A 13,644-nucleotide genomic window follows, 5' to 3' on the forward strand; every position below is an offset into this window, starting at 1 on the left:
AAGTTCCGGAGATTTATAGCCTAAATTCCTACCAAAGCCATATATGATATTTAGACTAGGAAAACTTCCACTGATATATGTTGCTTGCATTGCATTGAGTTTAGACAAGCTTTGTTGATCCTTATGAGAGGTTTGTCATGCTCTTAAAATCAAGATCATGTACACACCACCACATATGCACTACTCCTACACTAGGGGTAGTTGCAAAAATATGCCTTCCATCTAGATCCACTCAAAAATGTTTTACTCCTACATTAGGAGTAAACACCAAAAAAATTCTTGATAGGGTATCCACTAAATAAATGCTCCAAGTTCTTGTTGCTATCTCTCAAAAGTTTTGTTGTAGAAAAGAAGCATGGGGCCATGCAAAACTTATTCATAAAAAAAAGAAAGAAGAAAAAAAAGAGAAAGAGTATTGAAAAAATGGACAAGTGTCTAAGATATCTAAAACAATGGGTACTCAGATGCCTGCCAAAAAAAGAGAAGAAAGAAAGATGAATAAGATAGCCCATGTTTTCTTGCAAAGTTATTTTCAAATTCTAGAAAAAGAGATAAGTTTTCAAGGAGCATAGTAGATACACCATATATTCACACACATGCATATCTTGATTTGATTGTATGACTCAACTCTCTTTGGATCTGAGGTTTGACTTTATAATATATGTATTGCAAGTATGCTTTCTCATGCTTTTTCCACTCCTATAAGCTCCATATAAGCCATAGTTGTAGGAAAAGAAAGGCATAACATCATTATTGTCTTAGTGAGGATCCATAAATACCACATACATTGAGAGACTTGAGAGTGTCATACAATGGACGCTCTGAGTTTTATTTTGAAAACTTACAAAAACTCTAGAATAATGGTTGAGCAAAGAACTTGAGACATAGTGCTTGACTTGATCGTTCTATCTTTCGATTGCTCAAGATCTAAGTGAAGGCTAAGAAGCCCCATGGTTGAAGGTAATATGGGTAAGTTTGAAAGTTGGATCAATTCATTCTAATCCAAAGGACAATTCTTGTTTGAACGCATGTGTACTTTAAAGGTGTTGCTTTGATGTTTTCAAAACTCTAGATCAATTTTTGCTGAGTTTAGTTTTGCTAAGGGATAGAAAAGGTTAAGCTTGGGGGAGCTTGTTGGCGGTAGTTAACAACCATTATAAATCATCAAAGAAACATGCATAAGGGCATAAATATGATCACCAACAAAGGTCTAGGGGTTTAAACTAATAAATTCCACGAGTTTTGGTGAATCTATAGTTTCTACAGGGTTTAGCCAAAAAACCATCAAGGTGGACCTACATGTCAGATTTAATTGCGCTTATGCACTGCAAAACAAACACTAGAAGGTTCTAGAGGACACTAGAGAACACTATGCCAAGGTAGAGAGGCAGAGGCTGCCAGGTGAGGCTAGCCGACCCCACCTGTAGGCCGCCAAGCCTCTAGAGCCCACTATCAGCCTCTGCGTCGCAATGTCGGTTCTCCACCGCCTCCTAGGTCGCATCTATGCTGTTCCTTAAGTTGGTTTGATCCAAGGGCTCATGTTTGATGCTCTAGGCTATATATATCAGCCCCTGCCACCCCCTGAGGCATCAAGTCATTTGAGAAAATAGAATCCCTAATCATCGTCGGAGCTCCACCATATTTTAGGGCATAGCTAGTTAGGTTAGGTCTAGAGGGTGGCAAGAAGGCTTCACTTGGATTCCTAATCATATCAAGAGCGTGGTTTGGTATAATCCTTGTACCGACTCTCTTTTGTATCTCCATTATTTTTAAATGCTTGCTACAATTGTTATGACAATATTAGTATTCATCTTATTCATGTTCTTTGTTATAATGTTCATCGTCTACTTTGATTATATACTTAGTATAGCTAGTTTATCATTATGTTTATACATACGTTCATATAGCGCTCGCTCCAAAGTACATGGGGTGAGTGGTCGACATTATGTAAGCGTGGTGCTTATACGTTGTTTACCTGCGGATACACCCTATATTCTGGGCCATGTGGTAGATCATGGATGTGACACTCCTATTGAGTCCTTTGTAGTCCACTCCCTGATGTAGGTAGCGCGTAGGATCTGATTACGAAGGAAGATAAGCTCTGTTCTTACTATTCCCTAGTAATATCCCTTATGTGTAAATATAAAGATGATCTTAGCCATGATTACTAGGTGTAATTGCACTAATCAATGTATGCTTTGACTTGTACTTAAGAATGACTTAGGAATTATTCCTCTAATATTCTACCTGACCATGCTAATGCCATAGAAAGGAGTACTCTGAGTGATTTATCATTATTGATGATCAATACTTATCATATATATATCTTATCCTATGACTTACTCCTATTATGAGTAAAATATTGGTTATGGTTTACTTCTCCATCAATGGTATAAGTTATCAATACTTGTCCATGCTAGACCTTCTCTGTGGTAAAATATAAATAACAATACCCGGAATACTCTCAAGTGAAGTGCTATAATGGTATAATTATCTGTGCGCTTGCAGATTCCTTTTCATTCATATATCTTTATATTCTTTCTAGTCACATAAAATGATAAAGAACTACTTAGTATCATTCTAGTTGTGATGCTAGGCAGTACTAACAAGCATCTCTGGCACCATCACTAGGGATGACAACCTAGTAAAATATAGTTTGGAGATGTAGGTAATTAATTGGTGGCTACTAAATCAAGTGACAAGTTAATAAATACCAACAATTATCATTATGTTTATGCATAAGTTCTCAAAGCGCTTGCTCTAATGTACACGGGGTGAGTGGTCGACATTGTGTAAGCATGGTGCTTATACATTGTTTACCTGTGGATGCACCCTATATTCTAGGCAATGTGGTAGATCACGAGTGTGACATTCTCATGGAGTCCTTTGTAGTCCACTCCCCAAATGTAGGCCATGTAGGACCTAGTTGCAAAGGAAGTCAGGTTCTGTTCTTGATCTTCCTTAGTAATGTCCCTTATGTGTAGATATGAAGTTAATCCTTAGCCATGATTATTAAGTATAATTGCACTAATCAATGTATGCTTTGACTTGTAATTAAGATCAACTTAGGAATTAGTTTCTCTATTGTATCTACTTGGTCTTGCTATTGCTATCATAAGGAGTACTCTGAGTGTTCATTTATCATTCATTTGTTATTCATTTATATATATCCTATCACTTGATTTACCCCTATTTAGAGTAGAAGGTTGGTTGGTTCATCCATCATAAGTATAAGTTATTGATATATCTCCTTTGTCAGTCCTTCCCTAAGGAAAAAATATAAATAATGATACCTAGAATACTCCTAAGTGAAATGCTACAATGGTATATCTATGTGCTTGTAGAATTCTTCATATATATATTCTTTCTGAGTAGTAGCAACAAGCATTTCTGGCACTATTAATTACAAAGTACTTCTTGAGTGTCATTATTACCGATGATGCTAAGAAGTAGCAACAAGCATTTCTGGCATTATTGCTGGGGAAGCTAGCTAGACAATCAAAAGGAATATTGATAAACTTTTACTTATAGATGTGATCAGAAAACCATTTACCTCTGCTCAAACAGGCTTACCCTTGTTTTGTCTACTTTTATATCTTATGCATGGTAATGTATGACTAGTTTTGACCTTCAGAAAAACTATATTGAAGATCCAGAAGCATTATTTAGGAGGGCTAATGCTAAACTCAAGAAAGTTTCAGCATTAGAATCGGAAGACAACCATACAAGGCACAACTTGACACCAATTTTTGAGGCTATGGCTAACAAGACTCTCAGTGAATTCTCTGCTCCAACTACAGCCAACATTCATACTGGACCAACGATTGACATTGGAGACAATGCTTTTGAGCTCAAGCCAGCTCTCATCAACATGGTGCAAGCTAGCCAATTTTGTGGAAAGGCACATGAAGATGCTAGTGCTCTTCTCCAACACTTTCTAGAGATCTGCATCATCTTCACCATCAAAGGAGTTATAAGAGACACCATATTACTTCATCTCTTCCCATTTTTGCTTTTGGGGAAGGCAAAGTAATGGTTCTACACGAACAAAGACAAGAATACCACATGGGCAAATTGCTCCACTGCCTTCCTAGCAAAGTTCTTCCCCATGGGCAAAACTAATGCTCTATGTGGAAGAATCTCAAGCTTTCAACAGCAACATGATGAATTTGTCCCTAAGGCATGGGAATGCTTTCAAGACTACATATCAGAATGTCCTCATCATGGGATGGAGAATTGGCTACTTATGAAAACTTTCTACCATGGGGTCACTAACAACACTCATGAGAATGTGGATGCTGCTGCTGGAGGTGCATTTCTATCACCCACAATCCCACTAGCAACAGCTCTCATAGAGAAGATGTCCTCCAACAAAGGATGGAATGAAGAATGTCTTCAACCCCACAAGAGAGGTGGAGGTATGCATCAACTCAATGAGGTAGACATGCTGTCTGTCAAGATGGATCTACTGATGAAGAGGCTTGAAGACGGAGCCAATTAAAAGCATGATGCCATGCACATACATGACTTCCGCATGACATGTGAAGAATGTGGAAATACTGGGCATTCAGGGAACAACTGTCCTGAAACCCAAGAGGATGTGAACTTCATCAACAATAACAACTATCATCCTCAACAAAATCAAGGATGGAATCAACAATAGAGGCCAAATTACCAAGGTAACTATCAAGGTAATAATTTCAATAATCAACCATCTTTGAAAGATTTAGTCTTTGGTCAAGCTAACACTACTAGGAATATCTAATTGTATGAAGAACAATTTTTGTCACTGAAGGAGCCAAATTCATCATAATTTTAGTTTTATGACAAATTTATGATGAAAAACGATTCGTCATAGAAGTCGCGTCATTCTAGAAATTCTATGATGATTCTAGAAATCATCATAGAAGTGGTTTGATCTATGACAAAAATTGACTGCCATAGAAGTGTTTTGGCATGCATGGCAGGGGGCAGCCACCCTGGCGGGTGCTTCCATTAGAGATGCTTTCCACATGTACATGCTATAGCTGGTTGCATTGTAGATGGTTTGAGTACATGTCACCTTCTTTTTGCACAATATGGCCATCTCTGGTTCTTGCATGTTTCAGGTTCTTATTGGACCACGTGTTGAGCCCCTACTATTCCACATGTCAGTTTTCTATTGGCACTCGTGTCGTGTTGTAGATGGGTCATGTGTCACTTCTTCATTGGACCATGTGTCGTATTTTCATTAGTCCATGTGGCATGACCACAATACCCCATGTGTCTTTCTTTTACTTAACCATGTGTCTCGATGCTATATGTCCATGTGTTAGAATTTTATTGGGCCATGTGTCACGCCCTGAGAAACCCATGTCTTTTTTTATTCGACCACGTGGTAGGAAGGATTTGTACCATGTATTTTGTTTGTATTGGCCCACGTGCCCTATCCTGGCTCTTACACGTGTCATTCACTGGTTCATACATGTGTCAGATTCTTATTTAACAATGTTCCTGTGCTAGATCTACCATGTGCACACCAATCATTACATCAGAAAAAATGATTTTAGATCTACACTGCTACACAAAATGACTACATGCATAATTATATTGAACCTGAATCAAATAACAATAGTTTAGCTTAGCAGCAAACCACTGATAGAGTTCACATATCAAGACACCAAAATTTCACATCAAAATAGTAAACAAACCACCTATTCACTACATCACCAAGACTGAGAGTTACCAACGCTTAAGAGCATGATATGCTCATGGAGCTTATTATACTCCTCCTGTTGCAATTTCTTGAACTCCTCAAACTCCCTATCATTGTTTTCTATCTTCTCTTTAGTTGATCCACTTGTTTGACCAAGACAGCTAAACTTTCCTAATGAGCAGTAAGCTATTCCTAAAGTCTAGAGTAGCTTGTCCTGATACTAGCATTCTTCAAAGAAAAGGTGTTGTAGCTAGCCTGGGAGAGGACCTTGGAAACAACATCAGCATAGGTTCTGCTCATATAGTTTCCATAGCTTGTTGTGAAAACCAAGGAGTAAACATTAGGAAGAGGACTTAAATTGCATAACCAAGAGATTATTTCATTACAAGTAATGCATAGGTCTTCCTCATCCTACTGCCGATAGAGATTCATAATCTCAGTGTTTTGGTCCAGCGGGTCCTGAACTGACTAGTGAAAGTATACCGTGTGCCCCTAATCCTAGATCATGATGCAAAGAGACACAAGGTTTATATTGGTTCAGGCAATAGGTGCCCTACGTCTAGTCTAAGAGAGCGATCTTGTATTCCTTGCACCGAGGTGCTTGTAGTAGGGGCTTACAAGCTGAGCAAGAGATGGAGCTAGTCCCAGGACTCTACGTAGAGTGGCGTGGGTTGCTTGAGATGTTGATCTCTTGCAGTGAGGGAGCATGTGTGTTACAGAGCATTGTGCGTTGCTTGCACATGTGAGTCTCCTCCCCCCTAGAAGCGGCCCTGGTTACTCCCTTTTATAGTCAAAGGGAGGCACAGGGGCGGTACATGTATTTGCTACATGGTGTTTTGTGAGCAGAGGCGGTATGTCTGAGCCCTGTAGCTCGTCGCTATGGCGGCATGGTCGGTGGAGTAGCCTTGTCCTCGGTGCACTAGAGCGACGCACCGGTCACGCCTAATCCTATGCGACATGGGAGCTCCTGTGGTGGCATGCACGCCTTCTTCTATCGGAGGTGTGCTGGTCACTGTATGTTTGACTGGTGCGGAGAGCCGAGGCTGGGTAGATGCGATGGTGCAGGTGCACTAATTCTAAGGCTACAGGAGCTTGGCCCTATGCACGACGTGGGAGCTCCTATAGCTTGATGCGGGGCATGGTGCGTACTGTGGATGACATGCCAGTCCCAGAGTGCTGACAACATAGAGAGTCGAGGCCTAGTCAGTGCAGAGGCTGAACTATTGTGGGGGGCTCGGTGGGTGCGAGTCCCAAGGCTATAGGAGCCCAGAAGTGGATAGCCGAGGAGCAGAGGGAGCAGTTGGTTTTGTACGTCGATTCCAAGGCTATAGGGACCAAGACTTGACTTTCCATGCCACGCTATCCTTGGAGCAGGGGTTAGGCAGCATAGTGCAGCATGGGTGTTAGCCGTGGGCATAGTGCCGAGCACAGCGGCCGGTAGCCCCTGCCCCGTCCTATCCCGGACGACATGGCATCGATGTGACTCCTGTCTCATCGGCCACTCCGCTGTATCGTGCCGTCATTCGGCTGACGTCATGGGAGTGGTTTGGTCACGTTAGTTGGATGTGACATCCCGTCAGAGAAGTCGGTCAAGGCGGCGATGATGGGGTTGATGCCGAGCTAGCCTCGAGCGAGTCAATAACTGGGTGCTCGTCCGAGGCCTCATGGCGTAGGGCCTCGGGCGAGTCAAAGAATCATTACCTCGTCCGAGGCCTTGCGGCGTGGGGCCTCGGGTGAGTCGAAGAACTGGTACCTCGTTCGAGGCCTTGTGGCATGGGGCCTCAGGCGAGTCGAAGAATCGGTACCTCATCTGAGGCCTTGTGGCGTGAGGCCTCGGGCAAGTCGAAGAATCGGTACCTCATCCGAGGCCTTGTGGCGTGGGGCCTCGGGTGAGTCGGAGAACCAGTACCTCATTCGAGGCCTTATGGCGCGGGGCCTCGGGAGAGTCAGAAAACTGGTACCTCGTCCGAGGCCTCACGGTTTTGTTCTAGGCCGAGCCTGCTCTGGGTGAGCCTGAATATTGTTCGAGGTGGGCCGGGTGGTCCAGCCAGGCCTCGGATAAGGTGGGGGTTTATCGGTGGTTGTCTTTTGGCTTCGATATTTACAAGGTCTAAGCAATTTTTTGGTTCTTGCTTAGGGGACCCCTTTTTATGGTACCCGACAGTAGCCCCCGAGCCTCGGGGAGAGTGTGAGCGCTCTCCCTGAGGTTTTGATGAGACTTGGCTCGCGATAGCTCCTGGCAGGATGGTGTTTCATGCTTGAGGCTTTGGTGGGTGCGCGCGAGCACACCCGCCAGGTGTAGCCCCCGAGGCCCTGGAGGAGTGGATTTATTCCTCTAGGGGCTTTTTTCGTGTTGAGTGAGGGGTTTTATCACGTTTGCTGAGCCCCCGAGTGCGACTTTTGGTTGCTGGGCCTTGGCTTGGTTGCAGGAAGAGCCCCCAAGCCTCTTGTAACACCTCAGGTGTTAGCCTTGCATAACTTGACTTGCATAACATAAGCATGAGCATCAAGCATTCATAAATCATCATTTACAATTGAAACATTTGATCGAAACATATGAAACATTGCTTGTTATCTCGTGTTTCTTAGAACATATGCATATGATCATGTGCAAATGATTGCAAGGGGGTAGTGCTAGTCACTACAACACCTTAGCTACACTTAGGTTAACAAAAGGAACCTTGTTCATGAAGGCCACATTTCATGACCAAGCACTCAAGTAATATTTCATGTGATTACTTTCAATAGCTATATGAGTGACTACTACATGAAATGCTTAAATGACCTTGCAAATTGTTTTAACATGCTTAGAGTATCATCATGAACAACTTTGGTATTTAGTGCTAGGGCTAGTTTGGTCATTTAGCCATGGTTTGAATGTGTATCATGATTTCAAAGTGACATGTTTGACTAAAGTTGAACTAGGTGTTAGGGACCTTGCATGGAGGAGTTCACTATAGCAAAGTTGTAGTGTTTGACATAAGGAACAACTTTTATTTTTATGTCATGGACTGATTCAGCTCCTATCATGCTTGAAATTGGATCACAAGAATCAGCAAAACAAACCTTTCAACACTTAAAATTTTTTTCTAAGTCTTGGTTCGACCGGCAGCCTGACAAGCCCATCTTGGGGATGACATTACTTGTTTTTGGTTGTGAATTTGAACATACTTCCTTAACCAAAGTTGAAGCTGGTACATAGGGCTATAAATTTTGTTTAGACGTCTTATGCTTTGGAGCGACGGATTAGCGGGAAAATCAGCGACAAAACTCGTCGTCAGGCTCGGCCATCACGTTTCTAACGAAACTAAACGACGCGTTCAGTGGCCGACCGACGGCAGAACCAGCGCGCCGCGTGTCCACGGCGACGGCCGCGTGTCGCCGTTGCCCTGACCGCACAGGCCACGCCGCGCCCGAGCGTGGCCTTAACGTCGCCAGCGCCCGCCCGAGCCATCCCGCGCTCCCATTTCGCTCCCGGCGCCTTTTCTTCCTCGCAGCAGCAGCCGCCGAGCTCTCGGAGCCCCGCCGTCGCCATAGCCACGCGCAGTCCACGCCTAGCCACTCCAGCACCACCACCATAGCTCCTCCATCTCCCCAGCGAACCACTGCTCCCTCCCGTGCTCGCTGACCCAGCTTGGTAAGCCATCGCCGCGCGTTTTAGCTCACCGGAGCTCCGCCGCAAGCCCCGTCACCGTGGCCGGAGCACCACAGTCCACCTCTCCATGCGTTAGCTAGCGCGCTAGGTCCGCCGTAGTACCCCGGTGCTCGTCCGAGCCTTAGATCGGGCCACCGAGGACATCACCGGCGTTTTGCCATGGTCCAGCCCCGCCGCTCCGCCATTGCCGCCGCCGTCGTCCTTACCGTCGACGATAGGGTCGGCCAAGTGGCTCAATAGACGCGCTAGGTCACTTAGAGCACGTCGTGATGACCTCACCGCCGGCAACCTCGCCGTCGGCGAGCTCCGCCGTTCCCACGTCATCCCCGCGCCGTTGCTCTGTTCCGTCTCAATGACGTGTGGGCCCAACTGGCTGGAGGGTCCCGCCTGTCAGTGTCGGTTAAATAGAAAGCTAGCTCATTTTCACAGATTTGAACCCTGATTTCATGTATCTTGTTATTTTTGTATCTTTAGTCTGATAGCTCCTAAATTTGTGAAATAAATTTGTGAGTGTTCTTGAGGAAGAGTAGTATTTAGGAAAAATATGTTCTTGACTTGTACAGTAGATATTTTTTGAGATTTAAATAGGGATTTGAAATGTGCTTTTGAATGTATTTAAATTTGTTTATTTTATATCTAGAGTTCCTGTGCTCCAAAAATTATGAAATTTTTGTGGTAAGCTAGTCTTAGCATATATGAGCTTGGATAAAAATTTGAAGATCAGTGCATGTGTATATCTATAGTTATAAATTTTTCTTTTATAAATAGTTAATCCTTGCATGAATTTTTATAAATTAATTATGAGTCCAAAATTCATGAAATTTATTGGAGGTGATACTAGTACCATATGGATGTTAGGAAAAATAAGAAATCTGTTGCTTGACACTTTTCAATAGGATTTTCCATTTATGCTATTTCAAGCCTTGCTTCCTTATCATTTTTGTATAGGATGTTCTACTTAGTAAAATGACATGAAATTTTTATAGTAGTCCTTTGATAGCATTAGTAAGACTCTGTAAAATTTTGAGAATTTATTAAGCACATTTGATATATATTTATTATTTAACCTAGATATCTAAATAAAATAATAAAAGCAATTTAATAAATAGTTTGGGCTTCACCATTATATCATCTTAACTGTATTTGGTATGCTGAAACTGTTGGTAGGTTCTAGGTTGTCAAATTTTGAATAATTACCTGAAGTAGAAGTGTTATTACTTTATATTGCATGTGAAGTAGTTTCTGGACTGATTCTAGAGTGTAATGAGTTACATGTTGAAACAAGTGTAGACTATAAAAATGGTTAATAACAAAGTTGTAGAGAATTTGATAAGCTTTCCAGAAAGTCTAGGATCACTATTTTTGAATTTGTAGAACTCCAGTTATGAGTGAAACAAGTAGCTGCTGGTTATGGTGTAGTCGATGCATTGTAGAAATAGTTAAGTAGTAATCGAGAAGAGATATGCACCTACTCAAACAACGCGATGCACTTGTTAACATTATGCATTCGTAATACTCATACCATACTCATGCATCTAGGATCGGAGGAAGAGATCACATTGCTGGAATTCGAAGAAGCAGAGGAAGGGAACCTGCAGGAGAATCCGCAAGCCGCTGCTCCCGAAGGCGTGGAGCAGAACCCTGAAGAGCTTCCGGAGTGCCCTGACCATCGCCCTACTTCCTTTCTGCGAGGCAAGCCCCGGAGCATTATAAGTCTCCCAGTAATTTACAAATGTTTACTTACGTATTATGATTGATGCATTAGGTTATAAGAGTTGAATGAAACCACTTGATGCATGTACATTCCTTGTCCAGATATTAACCCTTTAACCGGTATAGGTCCAGGATCGAATATATGCTTAGCCATGCTTAGACCGGTAGAAGTCGGGTGATGTCCTGTCACCTGCGAGATATAGGTGGATACCGGAGCACGGTTGGCTATATCTGCTATCGTGGAACAGAACCATGAGGTAAAAGTAAATTGAGACCGGACGGGAAGTCGATAGGGAAGCAACAAGGCATGGAGGTCTTGGGTGTGGACTTATCCCCGTCTGTGTCGATTAAGGACCGTACCATTGTTGGCACTTCTGACAAGATTGAACGCATGCCTCTCACTTAGCTGGCCGGATAACTCATTCCGACCACGAAGCCGAGTAATTCAACTCAGGCCGGGACCCGTTTTGTTGTGCGCTCCTTCCGGGGAACGATCAGACTGAGCCCAAGGGCAGGCTTGGCCTGAGCATCTTGGCATCTGGTGTTCTAGATTGTGCGGCGCAGTATGGACCCGTGAAATGTGTACCTGAGTTGTACCAAAGGTGACCTAAGACTATCGTGGCTGATAGATCTGGGTTTGTGTTAGGAATAAATTTCCCAGCTGGTTGAAATCGATTCGAATCGCCGTCTCTCCCGGATAGTGAGAAACTTGGCTAGTCCCAACATCGTAGCAACTATATTATGAAACATGATGGTTCAAATGAATATGGAATTACAATACCTGCTATGGTTACTATTGTATGATTCTAAATAATATACCACATGTTTGGCATAGGATAGTTGCTAATCTAGAAATGGATAGTTATAATTAATTTGATGAAAGAATCACAATTGTACAATGGTTAATTGCCTTTTTCGCAAAATGTTGTCAAGTTACGTCCACTTATACAGCCTTGCATAATCCTTGGAGTCATATTATTTCTGGTTCATGACGGGTAAGTCTAGCTGAGTACCTTCTCGTACTCAGGGTTTATTTCCCCATTGTTGCAGATGGCACTGTGTATCATGGTTATTGCAAGAGTTGCTTCTATCCCGCTGTGGATGAGGAGTAAGCCTTGGGCAGGCTTCCTTAGTAATTCCTATCTTTGCTTTTGTGGATCGTGATCTGGTTTGGCACTGTATCAAACTACGTTGGAAACTTATCTTCAAACTTATTTGCTTCCACTTTAATTATCAAACTCGGTTTGTAATAACTTTCTATTCGTACTCTGATGATGAAAAGTATTTGTGAACTTTATGTAATATGTGGCATGTATGTTGAATCTTGTACGATCTTGGTTGTGGTAAATCGTTTATCGAGACCGTTGTGGTACTCGACGGACTACCGGGTTTATATGGGTTCAAGTATGACAGTGCGACCGCTTGCGGATTGCCATTATACTTGTATTCTTATAAATTGGTCAGTTCTGCGACACCTCTACTCGGAGCAAGAGGGCGATCATGAGTTTCCCTGTCTTTTTGTGCGGTCCTTGTGCATCCTTTTTGTTTGGAAGGAGGGGTTTTATCATGTTTGCTGGGCCCCCGAGTGTGAGTTTGGGTCGCTAGGCCTTGGCTTGGTTGTAGGAAGAGCCCCCGAGCCTCTGCTCGGAGCAAGAGGGCGATTAGGAGTTTTCCTGTCTTTTTTGTGCGGCCCTCACGCATCCTTTTCGTTCGGAAGGAGGGGTTTTATCGTGTTTGCCAGGCCCCCGAGTGCAAGTTCGGGTCGCTGGGCCTCGGCTTGGTTGCAGGAAGAGCCCCCAAGCCTCTACTCAGAGCAAGAGGGAGATTAGGTGTTTCCCTGTCTTTTTTGTGCAGTCCTCGCGCATCCTTTTCGTTCAGAAGGAGGGGTTTTATCGCGTTTGCCTGGCCCCCGAGTGCGAGTTTGGGTCGCTAGGCCTCGGCTTGGTTGCAGGAAGAGCCCCCGAGCCTCTACTTGGAGCAAGAGGGCAATTAGGAGTTTCCCTGTCTTTTTTGTGCGGCCCTCGCACATCCTTTTCGTTTGGAAGGAGGGGTGGAGTATGCTAGGCTACCCTCGGTGGGCGAGCAGTGACACCTCCGGTGAGCTGTTACCAGGTAAGTCTGAGTGGAGGCCCATGCCCCATTCGATAGGGGTTGGCTAGCGGTCCAGAGATGCACTCGAAAAGTACTAGAGGGCTTCTCTAGTGGGTCCTAGGGCCATTCGATTGGCCCCGGGGGCTTGGTGCCTCCCTACGGTGGAATCCCATTCAGAGACCTCCCTGCCGGTCTTGGACACGACTTAGGGCATCCCAAGCAATTGTTTGCTTGGGCCTCGGCCATGTATGAGCTCGCCCATAGTCATCCCTAACTCTATTTGTCCTAGGGCGGCTGTCGAGACCCTTGGGGGCCCAGCCTTCGAACCCCTAGACCGTAACGAGCTCGGTGCCCAGTTCCTTAGTCTGAAAGGAATCAGGTGGGGGATATTCCCTTCCCATCGGCTTACGATGGTGGGTGCACCTTTTGAGGTGGTTCCTCAGGGAGATGGAATGGATGGGACGTTACTGTGTGCACGCGGTTAATAAGA

At 43.8% G+C, this 13,644-nt stretch overlaps 1 non-coding gene across 1 annotated transcript; it reads right to left on the reverse strand.

Annotated features, from left to right (window-relative positions):
• Nucleotides 1-4,121: 4,121 nt before the first annotated feature.
• On the reverse strand, nucleotides 4,122-4,230 carry LOC136511462 (small nucleolar RNA R71). The gene has a single exon (XR_010772725.1). It is a non-coding gene; the product is annotated as a small nucleolar RNA R71 (small nucleolar RNA).
• Between the last annotated feature and the right edge of the window lie 9,414 nt (nucleotides 4,231-13,644).

This window comes from Miscanthus floridulus, chromosome 1 (genome assembly GCF_019320115.1).
Source record: "Miscanthus floridulus cultivar M001 chromosome 1, ASM1932011v1, whole genome shotgun sequence".
NCBI lineage: Eukaryota > Viridiplantae > Streptophyta > Magnoliopsida > Poales > Poaceae > Miscanthus > Miscanthus floridulus.